General features: G+C 31.1%; 1 long non-coding RNA gene across 2 annotated transcripts in view; it reads right to left on the reverse strand.

Annotated features, from left to right (window-relative positions):
* The window catches only part of LOC106688585 (uncharacterized), a 22,439-nt gene extending 10,106 nt beyond the window's left edge, over positions 1–12,333 (reverse strand). The window contains exons 1-5 of one of the 2 annotated variants that reach the window (XR_001344338.2): positions 12,059–12,333; positions 9,653–9,789; positions 5,459–5,634; positions 5,246–5,350; positions 4,958–5,173 (exon numbers count right to left, since the gene is read on the reverse strand). This is a non-coding gene — a long non-coding RNA (uncharacterized lncRNA). Of the gene's footprint in view, positions 1–4,957; positions 5,174–5,245; positions 5,351–5,458; positions 5,635–9,652; positions 9,790–12,058 lie in introns of those variants that run through there. The other variant, XR_001344339.2, reaches the window with a different exon arrangement.
* Positions 12,334–22,734: the final 10,401 nt, after the last annotated feature.

Here is a 22,734-nt window from a genome sequence, read left to right on the forward strand (position 1 = left end):
TTATTTTTAATTTAACATCGAGAACCTTATGTTCTCCGCTAATGGAAATAGCTAGGCTAGGGCCATTGCCAGTCCCAAGCAGAGGAGAGTTAATTCATAGGCCGATTCCCCGTGAATCGTAAAAATCTATTGTTACGAACACTCAACGAAACCTCGGATGTAGGATTCACGGCAACGGCATGGAGCTCGGGATTCTGAGGAGGGCCCGAGAATGCGAGAATGGTAATTGGAGCAGATGGACAAATGGTGAGCTTTTTGGGCTCTATAAGGAATGTAGCATCTTCTCATACATAAGGATACAGAGGCTTAAATGGTTTGGTCATTTAATGAGGATGGGCGACGAAAGAGTGGCTCATAAACTGTACAGTTGCGTTCCGGATGGTGTGCGGCAACATGATATACCGAAGGGCCGATGGAGGGATGCTGTGAGGCGGGATCTACGATAACTGAGGATCCCAGTTACCCTTACAGAAGGTACAGAAAGATGGTTGGCGGCCGTTGAGCAGGCCAAGAGCAGCTTCATTTGTTGTGCCAGTGTATATTGAATATGTACATTGATCATTCATTTTATTTTCCCGAAATCTAATTTAATTTTCACATTTACATATCTTATCATAGTTCTATATTTCTAAAGATCTGCTTTTCCAAAATTTTGTTAAAGATACATATTGGCACTCCACATATCAACAAGGCCTCAGAGTCGTTGACTATATCTCTTCAGCACAGAAAAGAAGCAATACTGCTCGAGTGCCTTTCTGGACATAGCACAAGCTTTGGACCGCGTGTGGCATGCCGGATTGCTTTTCAAGCTCAAATCGATAATACCCCAAACCTTATACCTTATCCTCCGCTCCTACCTCTCAGATCATTCCTTTCAAGTTCGCAGTGGTTCCGAGTCCTCAAATATCTACCCCATCGAGGCAGGAGTTCCCAAGGCAGTGTGCTGGGTCCTGTACTCTACATTCTCTTCACTGCTGGCATTCCCATCACTCCAGACACGTTCCTGGCAATATTTGCCGATGATACAGCTATCCTATCCTCCCATCCCGATTCTGTAACAGCCTCATCCGATCTCCAAACACACCTCACCCGGATTGAGCAATGGCTGATAAAAGTCAATGAATCCAAATGCACCCATGTGACTTTCACTCTTTGCGCAGCTTCTGTCCACCTGTTACTTTTAATAATATTCCTCTGCCCAGATCCGACACAGTGCGATACCTTAGATTCATTTTGGGCAAAAGACTCACCTGGAACCAACATACTAGACTTAAAAGACAAGAACTCAACAGACGATTCAGCCAACTATACCGACTGCATAGCCTCTATCTCTCACTAGAAAACAAACTACTAATTTATAAGACTATACTCCGACCTATCTGGACCTAGTTAATGCACCCTATTACGTATCTAACACAACACTGCACCATGACCTATATATCCCTTTTGTCCTTGACCTCATACCAACCAAATTCTCAAAATTCCATATACAACCTTTCCAACCATCCAAATCCTTTGGTTCAAACCTTATCTAGTTCCACCCATCCCTACAGCCGACCTAGAAGGCTGAAACGGCAGTGGCCAAGAGACTTATAGTAAATAAAAATGGACAATTCGAATTCTGGAAATGGTCAGATTCTCCACTCAAGTTGAGTGTTTGCGGCTTAGGCGCACTTGCTCAGCCTCCACTGGCTCACTACCAGTAATGCGGCGAGAGGGATGCGCTGAGATCTTTTGAGCTCTGCTCTACCCCTCTTTTTTTAGTTAACTCTACCCCTCTTAATTATGTTATTTTATATACTTATGTTTATTTTATTTTTCATACACATAGTTTGATTATGTTCATTTTGTTTATTCTTCTGTTTGTATATATTTTAAGAGAGATTCTTTTTTTTCCCTTTATTTATTTATTTTATTTTGTCTTAGTGTAAATATGATCGTTCATCATTATTGCCCACAACTGTGTGGCAGATTGTAATATCTATCAATAAAAGTATTTAAAAAAAACAAGATACATATTAACAATTTATCAAAAATACTAAAAATAATCCTTTCATTGTCCAGAAGATATCATCAACTCGTGGATTTCGAAGATATCATCTATCTTTTAATTATCTCTTAAAAACAGTTGTATAAAATTAAATCTGCGAGAGTCTGAGACGTTGAAGGTTACGTTGCGACCTCGCTACAGTTGAGTCAAGAGGCCTATCGTTGTTCGACTCTCCGCTAAAACCTTTACATCCTGGAATTAATTCGTTTTTAGTCAGGAAGGAAACATATGGAAAATATTCATGATTGGTGCTAACACTCTCGCGTCACGTGATATGTATCAAAGGAAGCTTATATGGCATACATGAAGCTTTGGTTTTTTTTTTTTAAGATATAAAACCTGTTTAAAGTTTTTCAGTCGTATGATCGCACCGATAACATTCATTTTAAAAATATAGAAAATATACAGTAAATATTTCAAGTAAAAAAAAAATAATATATCGCTGTTTGTTTCAATAGTGGCACAAATATAAAAGTTTTAATGAAAGTTATTTTTTATTTTTAGCTTAACTTAATGTATTCCGATCATAGAGTAGTTTCTCTATAGAGGGTGCCACATCTCCATTTCTCATAATTTTTCACCGGAGAACAGATGTGTCTGTATTACACTGTACTTAATCTTTGTTGAACAACCGCATAAATTTACTTGTTTCATTATTGTCAAGGTTCTAATCGTTTTCTTGAATTGTCACTCATAAGCTTTTCGACAAGTTGGAAGCAGTTATTTTGTAAGCAGTCACATATCTTAGACCTAAACTTTACGATTTTTAAGTTTAAATCAATAGATGTAACCTCATATCTATGGCAGAAAGGGAATAAACGATATTAGTTGTTTTGTGCTAAGATTCATAAAAAACAAAGTAAAGTTAATAAATGATGGAATAAATTTAATTTGTTACAGTGAAAATTAGCAACAGGCCAGGAAAAAATCAATTTACGATAAACCTTTATCAATAAGCTATATATAAATGTCATATTAATAGAATTATAAAAACTCTTATTAAGAGAAAAAAAAAATTTAGAAAGCAAAACCTAATGTTACTACTGCTTTGTGGGGTAAAACAATTATAAGTCTACGACCTACCTACTCTAAAAACCAATATTTGGCCGAAAGAAAATGCAAGATTTTGATATAATAAATAATAAAAATATTCCGAAATTTTACTTTTGTAGCCTGAAATGAAGAGCCTGAAAATATGTATGTTTTTTAAAAATCTAATTATTTAAGATTTTTTTCACTTTTGTCATTGCACATTTTTATTTTTCTGTTGTAATTTCTCCTGTTCTATTTCGACTTTTCTTTTAATATTGTATAATTTACAATTAAAATATAACTTGGTTCATCCGCTAATGTTTTTTCTTAAAAATTTGCTCATCTTAGAAAAATGGGTAAAATATTGGCACAATAAGTTTATTATGTAAATTTATTTCTAAGAGGCACAAATATCTAATTTATAAAAAACTAGAAGATTAGAATAAAGTTGACATCAATACTTTTAAAAAGGTATATGTAAATGCTTTTCCTGCTTATATACTCCTCCAGTAAAATTGGTATTATGTGAGATGTGCTACTATTCAAGAAAAGCAGCAATGTATACACCCGCACCACACCAATATTTTTCGACTGTATGGATTTTTTAAAAATATATCCAGCTTATCTTTTTCTATTATTTATGTTTCAATATACATTTTTGTGTATATAAAAAAATGATATAATGATTGTTTCTCTGAAGATCTTCCTCAACTACTATACCTATTCACAGCAGTAATGCTTTTATTTACCTTTCATCATTGTTATTTTTCCTTTTTTATATACTAAAAATGAAGAATGTTTCAATAAAAGTAAATGATTTATGTTGATCTATTTTTTTTTAGATAACATTGAGAATTTAGAGATTTGCAGCATTAAGGAGGCAACTCCATGCTAAAAAGGTTTGGTAAAAAAAAAAATAATAATAATAATAAAATCTTAGCACTGAAACATGAGGTTGAATTATCTGAAAACTCGTTCCCCTTGGAGTGTAGGAGATAGCTTAAAAGATTAGAGCTGAAGTTAAGCTTAAAACATTGCTCAAACGCTAAAAATAACACCTATAATTTAAGGACAATTGTTTTTCAGCATTTAGTTCTACACATATTTGCAGAACTAAGAACTGAAAAATTCGTAAATTATTGATACAAAATATTGTTTGCACATGCAGAGTGAAAGTGCTGTTAATTGGAATTAAATACCAGAATCACTCTTTTTTTTTTGTATTCTTGGAAAAAGCTTCTTTTTTTTTAAAATAGGAATTCGGTCTAAAAAAACAAAAAAAAAAAACAGGCCGTAATAAGATTGTAATTCTTATTACTGCAAATCTCTTAATTTCTATTGTATTTAGTTCAGTATTTTATAGTTTTATTATAAAAATGTAAACCTTTAAATTTCGATTATTATATTTATAGTATTTAGAGTCAAAGATTACATAAACAAAAAAATCGAATAGTATAAATGGTACCAAATTTTATAAAAATTTAAAGGGCTTTCCAAGTTGTATCAAATGCTGAAAAGTAATTTCAGCAAAGTTTTCTGCAAAAAGAATGACATATAACACAAAAAATTACATATAAAATAAAGAAGAAAAGTGTAGCTTTTTGAAGAAAAAGCTATTGAAAACTAAAAAGAATTAAACAATTAATTAGAATATTTAAAGAAAGAGAAACAGCATAAGATTAATCACACAAGTTGCCGCAGTAAAACACATTGTACTTTGTATAAAATACAGTAATTGGTATTTAAATAAGAATTTCTAAATTAATGCTAGTGAATCAGAAAAATAACTAAGAGAGGTTAATTAATTAATCAATTAACTAAGTTGGTTTTTAATGCAGCTTAGCTTTATTTTGTCGGTTAACTAAGATTCGGAAATCTTATCTTATACGTTACCATTAATAACCAGAGTAAGGTTTTTCTTCCTAGACTGTTATGAAAATTTATTTTAATTCCCAGGTTTGAATCTTGGCTAGATAGTAATTTATTTCAGTTCCTATCATCCGCGAGCCTACTTAGTGTACAGGACATTCATAAGGGATCACGCCCAGCCTCCAAAAAGTAGGAATTATGGTTATTTAAAATATTCGGGACCTGTTAGAGATAAGTGAAGTAAAAAATTACATTGCTTTAAATAAAATCTATTATGAATAGTTAGTTTCTAACCTCATCTTGAAGAATCGTTGAACTTTATTCCCGTATTAATAGGAATTTTACAGTTTTTTGTGTCCAATTCAAATTCAACTCGACATAATTAGTTTTATATATGGACTGAAAATCAAGTTTTAAAATTAAATCAGGTATTTTATAAACTTAATTTGGTATTATAAAATATAATGCTTAAAGAGGCCATACACCTACATAGGACTGAGCACTTACCATGTCCATTGAGAACGTAGGCCGTGTGATGGGTTCGTTGGTTCTAATTACAGGGTTTCTTTTCTTGCTGAACTTTCTTGTTTATACACTAAATTGCATTTATAATCGTTCCTATCCCACTACATGTATGTTTTCTGTAGTAATTAACGAAATGGATAATATTTCTCAATCTTCATCTATAAATGACATTTGATATGAATGAGCATATGCGTATCAAAGGGTTATTATTATGTAATATAATTTTTATCTTAACTGTTCCGTTATAAAAACCTTAGTAAATAAAACATGTTTCCTTCATCACTATTTTAGGTAGGGAAGCTTTGTATTGAAGCAGAAAGTGAATTCTTTAAATGCTTTGTATTATACAGTTCTTCGCAATAACCTCTGCCATAGGCAATTTTAAAATCGACAAATTGGTGTGTTTTTTTGTCGTATCTTCCTTTTTGTTATTCAAAAACATATACAAACAATAAAAAATGTAACCCAAGCATAAATGTCATTTTGTTGCCATAGTGGCATTTTAAGGTAAATATGCCTTGTCTGCTGATGGCGTGTTTCAAATTAGCAGTATAGCCTAGGGATGATATAGAACGGGAGAGAATTATGTAGTTATGGCAAAGTCCGAAGCCCTTTTCTTGGCGAGGACGTCGACAAAGGGTCAGTCCCAGGTCTTGGTGAAAGGTTAATAGCTCTGAACAACCGGTCGTAGGAAACTTCCTACCAGAATCATGACCCCTTGACGATTCTTAGATGAACATATCTCTCGGTATGAAGTATATCCGTGGATTTGGATGGACATTCATGATGAGACGAGAAGCCTGGTGTTGGTGCTGATTCAGTAGGAGCTCGATTTCAGCCTCCTTCAATAATAGGCCTCTGATATTATAATTGATTACGACGTTCTCAGTGAAAATGGCGTGCAAGAATCGTGATCACATTTCCAGCAACGTTTTCACCATGCCCACAATTTAGTCCATTCGAGTGATCTAAAGGATCGTTGATCCTTTTGAGATAACACACTATATCGATTGTAAACTACATTGATACATAGGGATTTTCTACCATAGGGTTCCGATCAAGACCTGAGGGCCTAGTTTTTACTTGGGGTAACTAATTTCCCCTAGGTGGGTGCTTCTTCTCTTCTCTGGTTGTTTCTTATAGTTCTTCATCTTAGTCCATTTCTTCATCCTTAGAAGAGACAGGATACGAACGCCGCTACCCCTTGAGACGCTTGTAGTATTTTATGAAACTTTAACAGTATAAAAGAAAATCAAATAAAGACTTTTCTTAACTCATCAATAAAATTGTATATCTAAAAAAATAACAAAAAAAAAGGCATTAGGGGCCAGTAAACCAAGAGACTAATCCGGTCCTTTGTTAATGTATGTATATTGCGGACGGTTAGCATAAGTAGTATCGATGGTCCTCGAACTTAGGTCAAGTAACGGTCCTTATAAACTAACTTTTTTTAACAGCCTACTTAACCATATCTGACATAAGGGGTGCGGGAGCAGTTGGTGAGCACGCCGGGCTTGCGCATGCCAACGCTGCCAATGACGAAAACTTTATTTATTTCTCTCTTATTGTACAATAAGGTGGGGGTCCATTTTATTTATGGGAACATAAATTTCCAGCTCTCGGTTGAGGGCATTACAGATGAGGCTGCACCATATTCAACTCCTGTCCTCCTGGTTCTCATTCGTCCGGGCGCCTCCTTAAGTAAGCCAGTCCGGTCCAGCTGCGTCTGCTTCTTCCACCCGTTGATGGTAATAGTGGATAGGAAGAGTCTGGCGTGGCGAAAATCCCTGTCTTTCTGAACAACCTGTCTCGGTATTCTTCCATGGCGTTGCGATTCACGTCCACGTGCTTTGTTGTTTCAGAGACTCCGCAGTTGGACATCGTGCGGTCGATGTTCTTTCTCAAGCTTCAAAGCTACTGAACCCTTTGATCAACAGCAGTGTGTATAAAAAGATGACACTGGTAAGAGAAGAACTTGATGTTTCAGTTTGAATTGCTTAAACTAGAGTAAAAGAACAACAATACATTAGTTATATTGGAGAAGAGGAGCTCTCAATCACTGCTATGAGATTGTTTTAACTTTCACTAAATGCAAGGATGACGTACACTGGGAACTGTTGACCTTTACTAGAAGTAGTTAGTAAATTTTATTTTTGTAAGTAGTAAGAAATATATTATAGAATATTTCTTACTATTTACAAAATTTATACAAACTTGGAATAAACTATCAAATGAGTGACTCACAAAATAAGATTTAAACCTTGCTTTTATATGAAAATCAAAACTTCAACCAAGTTGATAATATAAATTTACAAATTAATAAAATTACGATAATAATAAGATGATGTACAACAGTACAATTAATAATAATAGAACACGACTCAGGGATAGTCAAGAACACTATTGTCTTTACAACTAGGCTTTTTATTTTAATTCAAAATCTTCGTTCCTGTCCTCAAAATGGTTCTCATGAAATGGAGGGAGTGAGAGTTGTTATTATAGAACAGTTGCTTTCCCTCAAATTTTAGCAACTTACTGTCAACCTTCATTATTAAAAGCATGTTTTTCAGTTTGACGACTGAACATGCACTTAAGTTGGCTATGACCAGCGAATGTCAACCTTTCCAGAAATATTAACCATCACTGTAACCTATACATTAAAAAAACTAAATATTTTGTTGCCTTTAGTATATCTATAAAGTCTTTCATGTGATATACGATAAATTTTCATGAGTTTATTTGTCATTCTAGTAGATATTTTAACGGATTTGTTCGGTTATCTATTTTTTTATTTTTCGTGCTATTTAACATTAAAATCTGGCGACGTAAAACGATTCGTGGCATACATTAACGATATCGGTTAACGACAAAATCCCGAAACAACTTAAAACTGGTGCTGCTTATAGAATATTCTTTGTAGGTATGTACCGTCGGGCTAGAGACAAAAGTGTTCAAGTGATGTTGAAAGTGTAATGAAAAATGTTAAATGGTACAAGAGCCCAAGAGGAGAAAAAAGGCAGTTATTTCACCACAATTTTAGATTACTTAATTGAAAACTATGTATAACTACTATTCAAAATTGAGGAGTCTGCCAAGTATAAGTAGAGGGAATAAAAAATGGCGGCTGTTTCAAAACGTTAAAAATAAGTTATGTTTTATTCGAAGCTCTATATCCTTAAAATTACTAAGAACAATGGAAAATCTAAGAGAGCATCATTTAAAGTAAAGCAAATTTGCTAAAATGTGAGCCCTAATAGAGCTATTTACGTTCAATAGTTCTGGAGATATAGCTTTTTAAAAAGCAACATTTCATAAGAATGTTGTATGGAAAAATCAGTAGTTTTTATAATATTCACATGTGAATATAAATTTAATTCATAATAAAAATTGAAAATTTTTTCTAACAACTATAAATCAATTTATTTTAGCAAATTTCATGAAAACTACTACTCTAACAAAAATTAACTGCATAAACTACTTTATAGTACATTAAACTAGCTTTAATTTGAGTGATAATAGGCATCTGTACGTCATATAGTGCCTGAGATATAGATTTCTCAAAATAAATTAACTAACTACTGATATTTCAGTACATTTTATAAAATGTTACTTTTTAAAAGGCTGTGTCTGGAGAACTATTGACCGTAAATAGCTCTATTAGGACTCATATTTAATTTAATAGAAAATTTACTCTTCTTTAAATAATGTTCTTTTAGATTTTCTAGTGTTGCCGGTAGTTTTTAAGATACAGAGCTCCGAATGAAAAATTAATGTTTTTTTAAGGTTTTGATACAGCCGACATTTTTTATTCCCACTAGCTATACTTTGCAGACTCATCAACATTGCTAGTAATTATACATAGTTTTCATTAAAGTAATCAAAACTTGGGGTGAAATAACTGCCTTTTTTTCTTCCCGGCTCTTGTACATTTGATTATTTTTACCACCAATGCCACGGGTAAATATTTATGTTATAAACCTCTCATGTGTTTATAAAGATTCCGATTAACCGTTAGGCAAATCAAATCGAAAGCCATTTTTTTTCTGAGTTAAGGAAATTCTTCATTTTATTCTAATTTCATCATAAAGATTATTTATAAAAAATATGAAAATACTAATATAACATTATTCCTGCGAAACATGAATATTTATCAAATATTTAATTAAGTGTTAATACCTTTTTTGGATCTGCTACTGCAAAGCCGTTGCGGAACCAGATCTCCATATAATTGTACCATGCAATACTGTAGAATCATTGATCATCATAATTATTATTGGCCTCTGCCTTATTAAGAAGCTGTTGGAACATTAGACCTGGAATAAGGTGCTATTATGTAAGTTGTGTTTGAGAAAAAGTTTAATCATGCAAGTAATTAGTCGCTATAGGTTTACGTAAGTACATGAATAACATAAATCTACCGCAATTAAAAACATATGAAGGCAGCTATAAAAATAAATGCAATGTGTTATTTAGAATTGCTGTACTATGGCGATGTTAAAATAAATGTAACTTATTCTAAACAATAAAAACTTAAAATTTAAATTGATAAAGTATAAAAAAAAATTAAGCATTAAATTCTACAATATAAAATTTTCATAAATGTCAAAAAACACTTGGTTAATGGTATTTCAATTGAAGTTCATTTCCGGTTGAGATGCCTTCTTCCTGATGATTCTTCATAATTATATTCAACTTCACTTGAATTAGCGTTAAATATTGTAGTTTGAACGTTATTGCATTCACTTGACCATGATCACAAATTAAACATTTTACCGTTTATTATTACTATCAAAATTATCATATTTGACAGTTAGTGATTTTATAATCATTTTATGAAGCGGCCGAGTTCGCCAGTTTCCCCGGTGAACCGTTCGAGGTCAGAAACGGCCTTCCTGTAGTCTTGGGCGGTTGCAGTGCGTATAATCCGTACGTACTTTGATCCACTCTAGTGTTGTTGCGTGTACTTCTGCAAGAGATACTGGTAGGGGAGGAAACTCTAGGGGCGGAGGATTCCACACTGTGGGAGGTGCAACCTCGACCACGTTTTGATTCAAAGCTTCCAGGTTTAAAACCGCTTGTCTAATAATCCCGTTGCCATTATTTACAAACAAAACTGAGAGAGCAAACATTTGGAGATGATGAAACAACGAAAAAAAAAAACTTTCTTAAAAGAAAATAATTAATCGGGTGTCTAAAGTTCCCGAGTTTCGGCACCACTTGAGTATCGGTGAAAGGAAAGTATTAAAAAAGAGAAGAAGGAGTAAGATCTGACTCGCTTGAACTGCTGTAAAATACTGGTTTTATTGGGTTCAATACATCTTTTACATATATACATTCAATCAGTTGATCTTCTCAGTTAGCCATCATAACATCGAAGTAACAGCTGACTCAGACCGTAACTTATATATATACTCAAATAAACTCACATAATGAAAAAACAAAGATTTTGTTATTTTAATGGTTATTTATATTAATAGTTACGATTAATTTTTGGTTTTAGTTGTATTAGAGATTATAGGAGTTAAATTTCTATAACTCAAAGAATGGTGCCAAAACTGGAGGATTAAAATAAATTCCAATAAATCCCACCAAATCACATTTACCCTTCGTCGTAAACCTTCGTCTTGCTCTACCGTATCTTTTAATAATACCCCACTTATTCCTGTTAAACAGATCCGTTACTTAGGACTAAATCTGGAAAAACGACTGACATGGAATCCTCGTACAAGACTGAAAAGACAGAAAGCTGCGCGTCGATTCCGACTATTACAACATTTACTAGAAAAACGGTCCAAACTTCCAATCCATTACAAAAGACTGGTCTACATGACTATTATAAGGCCTATTTGGACATACGGAGTTGAGCTAGGGGCTCTACTAAACCATCAAATTCCTCCCGAATCTAATCCTTACAGTCCAAAATCCTCCGTAAAATCCTTAATGCTCCCTACTTTGTCACAAATCAAATCATCCTTCAGGACCTCAATGTCCCATATGTTGCCGATTTGGCCAGAACCAGATACCAATCCTTCCATAATAAACTTCCCAACCACCCAAACCAACTCGTTTCTAACCTGGCTTCTCCTTCACTACCTAATAATCCTCCTAGGCGTCCGAAAAGAAGATGGCCTCGAGATCTTCTCCTTTAGAAATGTTATAGGAGTTCTATCAATTGGTAGATTCTCCACATGTTTTTATCATGTCATAATATCATTTACAGCAAATTTACTTGACGTGTATAGATGTATACAGTTGTAAATATCAATAAATAAATTATTAAAAAAAAATGTCTATAAATTTAAATTATATCTGGTTCTGTTGAAAACTTAGCTTTAGAATTTTTAATAATCTCAATACTTTTCATCACTCACTATATATTTCATAAACAGATGGATGAAAGCATAATTTTCAGGTTTGTTTTTTTTGTATTTTTTAAAATTGATTTAAAATTTACTTAAAAAATACAATGTAATTATTTATCGCATAAAATAAGCCTATATTACCTCTTTAGCAAGAGATGTCAGTATACAAAATGCTTTAAATTTAAATAGAAAAAAGAAAAAAAAGAGGCTAGGAACTAACGTGAATTGAGTGCCTCCGAAAACTGTTGCCTCACAGGACTCGAAATGTTTTGAAACCGCAGCGTTGCTCAAGATATAGTTCTTCTTCTTTTGGAATCTCCATCCGTCTTATTTCTTCTAAAAACATCTTTTGTGCTATTTAATGGTTCCTATCACTGATCCATCCGTCTGGGCTTAGTCTTGATTTATGTGATCATGCAATTCTGATGAAAGTCCCATACTGGCTATAAACTTTTTTAAAATAGGAGAAGTATCAGAAAATTATAAAATAGACAATAGCTGTTCATTATTTCAACTATTGTTAATTAAAACAAATGTTCACGCCAAAGTCAATTTAATTATTAAACATTATATTAAAATTTTATTTACAAAATTCATTGTTTATAACCTACCTAAATGATCTATTTTATCTGTACTAATCGTTTTTAAAATTTTTAATTATCTGTTGATCGCCAACTAATAAGTTCAATATTTTATTACTTATGACTTTAATGAACAAAGCTTTGTTTCCTGTCCAATTTTTAAGGTTTGAGTAACCGAAGACTGATTTTTCTTAGCTTCCTATTGTTTTTTCTCTTTTTTAAAGTGTTTCCGTACATAGTTTTCGTTTCATTATTACACAGGACTATAATCTCCCGTTTGACTATTAATTAGTGTTTGGCCTAAAGGCAAATTCTATAAAACTTTAAAGGGCAGCTGAAATTCGAGGTGCAAGTTTTCGAAGTTTAGACCATGGAACGAAGCTTCCATTTCGGACCATCGAAATTGGCCAAGTTATCGAAGCGCATCCTACCGCATGTTGAAATAACATCCTTGGGAAATATCAATGTTCTTTTGTTTGAGAGAAATCCACAATTGATCAGATATTCTCCTTACGAATCATTATGAAACGTAGCCAAGAGTACTAGATAACCACACATCATTTATTTGTATATTTCAAGTCAGCTTACAATAATATTCAGCGTGAACCTCTATTTCTCGTCATGGAAAGCTATAATATCCTAGCAAACGTAACCTATGCATTATGGAACTGACTGTGGAAAAGATTAAAAATATGTACTCAACGTGAACTCTCTTAGAGATTTACTGAAATTACTGATATTTTGTCTGAAATAAGAAAAAGAAAAGCATCTACTAATAGGTGTTATTTTGGACTTTCAATAGCTTTGTAAATAAGGCTCTGTAACATTTAGTTACAGATCTGAAACGTAAGCTTTTTCTAAAAGTGTTCGGCGATACTCGAAGCGAAACAGCGAACTGTACTAGCTATTAAAGGCACCTCGTGCTAAAATTATAAAGCTGGGCTGGTTTCGATGATGGGGCCTTATGGCCAGAAAAGGCGCCCATTAGATTCCAAAAAACTCCTCGGTGAGGAACTATATGGATCACAACCAAGAGGTTGTCCCTAATTAAGGATTAAAAGTAAGATAGAGGAATCTGTTTTGTGTTCGAAATTGGAAGAATTGCAACCGCTGTGTGGTTTAAGATAATTTTACTTCATTGATATGAAGGGAGAAGATACAGAGATTGTGGCGTACTATTTCAAACTACTACCTACAGGCTACTAATATATAATCTGTCTTCTAGAATGTCCTTTGACTACTTTCTCTAGAATCTAGAGTCTAGAATAAATCTTATCTTCAACATAAGGAAACATTTAAGTAATATATGAGAAGGTAGTTGGTTAGATATAGAGGAGGGAGAAGGCGATAGACAGGACTGTTTAAAGAAGGAAATTGCCAGGAATTTGGAATAGACAGAGCTAAGATTATGATGTTCTCCTTTGTTTTAGATCATAGTATCCATAACGCGAACAATACTTAGACGGCTGTCAACCGAGAGGATGTATTTAGAGCAGAGCTGGAAGAGTTAATATATGAACGGGAATGTATATTTTATTTTGCCCCTAAAGGTTTTAATCGTATATTGTCGTTCGGGTTACTTTTTTTATTATTGTTCGTGTGTGAGGTCAACAAATATACTATTTATTTAAACATCTAAATTAATAAATAAATACATTTACAAAGCTACAGTTTACTATACGATAGTTGAAGTTGGAGGACGGCCGCATTTGGTGTAATTCTCTGGCAAAAGATGCTTGAGGAGGCCAGTGTGAATTGTAGTGCTTCTTGGTGGAGATCATCTTCTGAGAGGAAATTGTTTGTATGACAATCAACGCCTTTTTTAAATTAAAAATTTCGAACAAAAATATTTCTATAATTGTAGGCAATTACGATACCAAGGAATAATTGGGTACCATTCTATTGTTTTTAACACTTCTATTGTTTCAAAGTGGGTCAATGACGTGTTTCCTTATATTATTATTATTATCAGAAATATATTTGGCAAAATAAGCTTTTGAATAACTTAAAAGAGTGTTTACTTCAAATGTAACACATTCTTGAGAATTAGTTGGATGCCTAACAATTGATAGTTAATTAAAAAAACAAGAAAAAAACAAAACAATCTATACCTTACTTTAATACACCAGACATTAAATTTAAATAATATCGGATTGAGACATGTATGAAATATAAAACTATGTAACTGCTGGTTATAGTTTTTATATACGATCAATTCTGAATTTCTTTAACTTAATTTTTTTGTCTCCTTAGTACAGAAAAAAATTTTAATTAATAAAAAGGTCAATGAATAAGTTCAAGTAAATTTAATGATTTTTATGTACAATAATAAACATTAATAACTCAAAATAAAAAAAAATTGATTATGAAGATCTATTGATTCACTCTACCCGTTATCTTTCCATGCCATTTACGTTAATTTACATAAAATATAATCAACTCTAGATCAATATTTGTATACTCACTTTCCATTCTTCAATAGGATAACTTACATTTTGTAATAACTGCAAGGGAATTAAAAAATTATATTATTTAGTACAACATAGTAGGAAATAACAACGTTATCTAACGATAACGGTTTATAATGCAGAAAGTTCGGCAATGTTTTTATATAAACTTAAATTTTACTTTATAAAATGAGAATAAAACTCAAATTATATAGCAATATTATAGTTATGTTATATTTGAACGATTTGGACACAGAAGCTTGAAAATGTTCATGCTCCGGTTAATTACTAACCTGCCAACACTTGCCTCTTCACAAATACAATCTTCCTGCCTAATAATAATAATAACATATTATTATATTACGTGTTATATAATAACATCTAATTTATTTATAATCTTTAAATTTCTTTCTTGAGACTGGTAATTGTTTACTAAATAATTCAAAAACACTATCCAAAATTATAGTCTCAAAACATTTATTTCATTCACACGTCCATAATGTGGGACGTGTGAATGAAATAAATGTTTTGAGACTATAATTTTGGATAGTGTTTTTGAATTATTTAGTAGATAACATCTAACGTTAACAAAGCAAACATTGTTGTAAAATTACAAATTAATTATCCGATCATGAATGCCAGAAACATTGAGATAACTAATTTTAAATTTATAGTACTTATCATTAAGATTATTTGGGTAATACGAATTCGCTAAATATTTATTCAAACTTGAACAGAACTATTTCAAAGTCAGGATTTTGAATGATCATGGATTTATAAAATTTAAATTCATTTAGAAAACATTCATTTTCTCAAATAAAACCAACTTGACTTACACCACAATCATTCTAACCACTTCATTTAATAAATTATACAATAATTAGAAGAATAAATTTAAATTAAATTCGATAAATTACTAAGATATGTGTCTTAATTATTTTTTTTTATTTAAATAAAATTTCATTTTATACTACTCCTTTTATAACTAACTGAAAATTAAATTAATTTCAGAGAAAAAAACCACCTGTGATATTCAAACAAATTTTGTTCATAAATCCATTTTCAGATCGAATCCCTGAAATTATATATTAAATGCTGTCAACAATTAAAAAAAAAAAAACCAATTATTTAAATTAGAATATTTAAAAAATATTTTGCATTATCAGAATTAAAATTTATTTATATTATACATAGACATATATAGTTGACCGTAAAACTTAAATATAAGAAGATGGCCAGGGTTGCGGTCAAACAAGAACAAATAGTTTTAAACTATTAAATGTCCGACGTTTCGCCCCACTTTGCAGGGCTTCATGAGAACTAAAAAGACAACTAAGAACATTACAACAATTGTATCTTTTTAGCCCTAATGAAGCCCTGCAAAGTGGGGCAAAACTTCGGACATTTAATAGTTTAAAACTATTTTTTCTTTTTTGACCGCAACCCTGACCATCTTATGTTTATATTATAAATTAAAATATTCATATACATAATATCACCATATTAAAATTCACATTTTGTTATAATTTTAAATATATTTGAAATAATGTCAAGAATTTACATATATAATTCAATAATTACCTATTATGTAAGTAATTATTAAATAGGTACCCTCCTCTCCCTTAAAAAAAAGCTATTAAAATATTCGTCCTTAGCATTTTGGATGTTTCAAGTAATTAATTCATCTGTAATAAGTCATCAATTTTCACTCACATTTAATATAATTCATTTATTAACGTAACTTTTTGATATGCATTGTTCGGTCCTTCTCTTGAATTCCCACTTATCTCCTTTAAGGCAGATGTTGCTCTAATGACTAAAATAAGATAAGATATGATCTCGAGTGTTCTAGCCTAATTAAGGATTTTTTGCAAGCAGTACCTACCCTTGGCATTTGAGAACGTGATGATCAATACAGACTGGTTTATACATTGAGTTATTAACATTCTATATATGTCTTTTAAAATAGTAAACATTCTTCAACTCGTAATCACAGAGGGAGTAATTGGATAAGAAGAATAAGAAACTCCAATGGATCTTACCAATCAAAGCTGAACTACAACTATTTCAATAATTGCTAATTACAAATTTCATGATGTGTTACGGAATAAAGAACGCATTACGGAAGATGCCTCAATGAGGCGGTTAGAACTGAGAAGTTATTATGAATATTGAATTGAGAAACCCGAGGCTTCGATTTTGTAATCGATTTATATTTTTATTTATATACATCATAATTGTATTATTTTTTATCTACTTTTAGATTTTATTTTTTATAATTATTTTAAAATTTTTGATTTCTATTATTATTATTTACATTTTTTTTTCATATATTCTTCTTTTCGTGTATATATTGTACTAATGAATACTTACTTACTAAAACTTATTGCTCTGAATTGTGGAAGAGTTTATTGTTTCTCTTAAAAAAAAAAAAAAAAAAATGGTTTGGTAAAGCTAAATTTGAACTTATCTGGTATCTTCACTGTGAAAGTTTTGGGGAAATAATTCTATATAAGGAATGAGTTTGAAAAGAAAAAATCTTTTTCGAATTTTTTGAAAATTAAAATTAAAACCCTACTCTAATCGAACCAACGTAATTTCTGTTTACCTGAGTGATGCCGAAGATGGATCGAAAATCTTGGAGGAGCCATGGTTAGACAGAACTCAAGATAGAAGATGCCTTTGCTGTAGCGCCTCTAACAGTATGCCAGAATACTATAGAGTTCCGAAACCTTTATTTCCGAGCGTTTTACCTACCACAATACCAACTTTCATTAGTTGCTACACAAACGAATATTGAAATAACCGCATAAATGTCACTATACATATATGTGATAATCATTGACTCTCTATGAAAACAAATAACAAGTCAAACTGAGATCAACCCATTTACACAACCTTCTCTATTTTTTATTCATCAGCACATGTTAAAAATTTTGCAATGCTTGGTTTCAAGAAGATAAAACAAGTGCTAATGTCATATATATATTATGTAATATAACTTAGTCGATTGGTAATTATTTACTTCCCAACTTAAAGCTGTTCAAAATTTTCTTCTTAAAAAAAGAATATGAAAAACAGATGTACCTTATTTGACCCATCACAGTGTGGTTCAAAGAGGTAAAAATCGGGAAACACTCAATTGCTAACAATAATCATCTTGAACGGATCAAATTTCATATAAATATGTTTTTAAGGAACTGATTCAGAGGAAGTCAATATTTAGTATCAAAGGAGAAAAATATTATTTTAAAATCTTATCCTTATTTGAAGTTCAACAAGTAAAAAGATAGTTTTCGGTATCACTATTTTTTTTTTGAAATGCTGAATCGAGTAGAAATAGAATAGTTTCAATTAATAGTTTTATAGTAAGTTAATAAATCCATTTAATTCCGTTCGTATTACTGGATCTCGGTCTTTCAGATTCGTTCTAATTGAATTTGGATTATTTTTAAAATTCTATATATGGTGTACTCAAGTGAAGCTTGAAGAGAAATTGGTTATATTTTTCTGTTATAACCATAATCTTTATAGTTATACGTTTTTATAACTCCTACTATTATGCTATTGCCTAGCGAACTTCGCTACGATTTAGCAAAATTTTGAAATTGAAAAAATCATAAAAGACGAAATAACCCATACATGCAATTTATTTTAATGAAACACACACACAATGCGTATAACATGTACGAGAACCCAGAATTAAGCCGGTTTTTTTTTTTTTTTTTAATAAATATATTTAATGGCATTGGAATCCATACAGCCAGGTAAAAATTCATGTGTTTGTATTCATCAGAATGTCAAGACCGTGCCCAACGACTGAGCTACGGATGGCCCAGCCCGATCTTAACTTACCTTTGAGACGTTTATTCAAAACCGGTAGAAGTCTTTGGAATAAAAAAAAAAAAAAAAAAGAAAGAAAAAACGTTAAAACGATAACATTCAATAAGTGGCTAAAATTGGAAGTCGGCTGGAAAAACCCACCCTTCCACCCTTTTTCTAGGTGTTAGCTTGACTTATCTTACCTTTAATATATTCACTTATAAATCACACTACAGGGTGTATTGATTAATGTACAACGCGTCACAATCTCTGGAAGATCATAACATTAAAAATAATAGAAGGGAATCCTTCCCTGGGAATCCCGCCCCCTTAAACCATGAATCAGGCTCTGCTTTATCTTACCTTTGAAACATGTATTTAAACGGGTAGATGAGTCTTTAATAAAAAAAAATAAATAAATAAAAAGTAAATAAATTGAGCAACATTGAAAAAGAGTCTAAAATTGGCAATAGGGGAATATATCTGTGTATATTTCATTAAAATTAATTTTATGTACGACTTATTTTGTCTTTGCATATCTTTAATAGCATTATTATTAATTGCTGGTTTGTATAAGAGATTCTTTTATCATATTATTTCAAATATTGATTTTAAACTTTATTCCTCGTTGAACTCTGTTCTATGTTCTATCATTATTTTTATAGTTACAACACGTTATTAATGTCACCGATGAAAATAAAATATACCAACCCATATTATGGGAAGCGTTCATGTTTCCATAGGAAATGAAATAATGAAGTTTCTACAACTCGTTATCTACTTTTGTGAATAATAGAAAACAAGCGGATCAGCCTCCTTTGTGACGAATGGGGAAAATATGTCCTACGGCTGCAGTCACTTCCTGTCGTCACAGCATTCCTTTATAGGCAGGAAAACAAAATTTATCTACACTTTCTAGTTTCTATGTTAAATCAAGTGAGGTATGGAATTTGGGGAGGTATCATTGTTCGCTACAATTATTTGAATTCGTCATCAATACTATGATTTAGGAGTACAAGTTTTAATAAATTACTAAAAGAGTACTCTTATTTCAATAATTAAGCAACTTTTATATTTATATATTTGTACTATGGATTACAAGTTTACCTTAATAAACTTTAACAAAAATTACACCATTAAAGTTAATAATTAAGTGTCTTAAAAATACTCTCATTGTGCGGCATTCCCTAATTAAATAATATGCTAAAAATAAAGAAAAAATAAAAACCTATAAATTATTATACAGTGATTTATTTTTTAAATTTATTATTATTATATGTAAATATGGAACAATAAATGTCTGCTGTGTCCACTCACATGGCATTTCTTACCGTGAGACGCAACAATGTTTGCTGTGTCTTTGCTAACATGGACCAGATTATAAAATTAAAATTATAAATAATAATGTTAAATAATTGAATGGATTGTAGGATCATACAAATAATGGAAAATTTTTGTAATAGATTGTCCCTGAAGATGGCCGGATTGGCCGAAACGTTGGACGTGTAAATGAAATAAATGTTTTGAGACTATAATTTGGATAGTGTTTTTTAATGGACCAGATAGTTATTTATAATTATTTGTTATATTTTAGCTTTTTAGATAATTTAATTATCATTTAAATAAGAATTGAGGATATTAAATAAATAAATAAAGCGTTTTTAGAAGAGACTACACAAATACTTATAAAATGATTTATATTAAGATTCCGCTGATTTAAAAAAAAATTAAATTACCTTTCAAATGATCATAAATAATTTGCAATAAAATGTATATTTATCCGGTAATGAGAAGTATTTTTTTTTATATCAACAAACTTAAAGATACGTAAATATTTTTGATAATTCGGCTTTTAAGCCCTTTTGGTTTATTTCAAGGAGAATAAACCCTATTTGATATTAAATACCACTTAATTGTTTATTGATTCATCGAGTTTATTTAAAATCGTTAAGAGTCATTTTAGAGAAAGTGGAAAAAAATATAAAAAAATCGATTCTATAAAGTCGCTGTTCTTGCCAATTTTAGCGGAAAAGTTGCTGCTATATCAGGTATATACACGCACCTTAAATATGTAATTTCAGTTTCTTACAACTTTCTTTTTTGATCTAGGCAAACAGATACACAGACCATTTTGTGAAACGAGTTTTTTTTGACTCAGGGGACCTCAAAATATGTATCTCTATGGAAAACTCGAATTGGAATTTTTTTCACAATCCCAATACGTTCTCTTACTTTATATTCCACGTAATCACTTACATAGGTAAGTAAAAAGCGAAGTTGAAAAATTGATGCACCCTTTTAAGGACAATTTGTGTACATACCCATATACCAAACAGGTGAGTTTTGAACTCATTGGTAGTGGTGAAACGCATGATATTATGATCTTTTTGTATTAGAACAAGTTTTCTATTGATATTTCCAGAGTTCACTTTATTCCAGAAAAAAGTTCGTGAAGTTCATGAAAAAAAAGTTAAACACGATCAGAGCTGCTGATTACGGTCAATATACGGTTGCGTATCTGTGATCCATGTTACAATTCTTCCTGAGAATCTTGCTAATAATTTCTGATGAGAATATTTCCAGTCACAAGCCTAAAGAATTATTCAATTTAAATAATGAGTATTTAAAAATCTCCAGATCATTATTTTCATTAATTTTGTCACAATGAATCGTGTATCAAGATGTTTGATTCATTGGATTTTTTTATTATTGAACCCTTTGATTAAAGGTTGAAGGTAAAAAATAAAGAAACAATTAGATTTTTTTTGTAATTTGTCTCAAACCTATGTTTCTTTAGAATTATTATTAAGTGTTAGTATTTATTTAGAAAGAAGATAAATTATATTTAAAGCTACTCAGCGATTGTAAGATGTATATAATAATTTTCTTTTCTAAATTTTAAAAATTCCAATTTAAATGAAATTTTACCTGAAACTGCATTGCCTTAAAGATACAGATAGCAATGTTAGTTTTGTCACACTGAATCCTATATCAAGCTTTTTGATATATTCATTCTATGACCCTTTTCTACAAGTTGAAGGTAAAAGTAAATAAATAAATTATTTATTTTAAGAAAATAAAGAGAGCCCTAATGAAGTACTGCAATTTGGTGCGAAACGTTGTTGCATAAATAGTTTACATACTTTTTGATTACTAATTGCTAAAGGTGGATGTGCTATAAACTTCCTCTTCAAATGTTTTCAAATTTAAAATTTAATGAAATTTCACCTCAATCACTATAGCGATTGTCAACTTCACAAATATTGTAAATAGATACCAATTGGTTATTTCTAAAAAATGTAGGTATAGGCATTTAATTTAGATTTACAAAAATGTTTTACGTTTTTTCAAAAAGGGATATAAAATATAAATGATATAATAAAAACTAAAAAGAATGAATAAATATGGTATTAAGGGATGAGATCGATTCGCAAAATTTAATGAAATTTCACCTCAATCACTATAGCGATTGTCAACTTCACAAATATTGTAAATAGATACCAATTTGTTATCTCTAAAAATTATAGGTAAAGTATCTAATTTAGATTTACAAAAAGTGATATAAAATATAAATGACGTAATAAAAACTAAAAAGAATTAATAAATTTGGAACTAAGAGATGGAATCGATTCTAAAATAATTTTGTATTTGAAAATATAAAATTTACACTTACAACATGCGTGTGACTGATTGAGATTGCTTGCTTAAAAAGTGAATTGTAACTCCAGCTATTTTTTTAATGCGGTTTGGAAGATGGAGACGCACCTCTATTGTAGACCGTGACCTATCTAGAGATCACTTTTTTTAGCAAGACAGGTTATGTTGAAATAAGTTCGCTTTAAATTTCGGTGAAATGTCTTTGATGTATATTTAAATGCCTCAGCTACACTTAAAACCTCGCCTTTTGGAAGTTTCATTGTCTTAAGGCATCCTTCGATATTTCGCAAGAATTGCTTAGTTACTGATTAAATAATTGCGCCATTCTAAGGCCCTCAATGTGAAAGTGACTTTCAGTACGAGTTAGTAATTTCTATTTTATTTAAGTA

Source organism: Halyomorpha halys, unplaced genomic scaffold, assembly GCF_000696795.3.
Source record: "Halyomorpha halys isolate HHAL.00 unplaced genomic scaffold, Hhal_1.1 Scaffold1157.1, whole genome shotgun sequence".
In the NCBI taxonomy this organism is placed as follows: domain Eukaryota; kingdom Metazoa; phylum Arthropoda; class Insecta; order Hemiptera; family Pentatomidae; genus Halyomorpha; species Halyomorpha halys.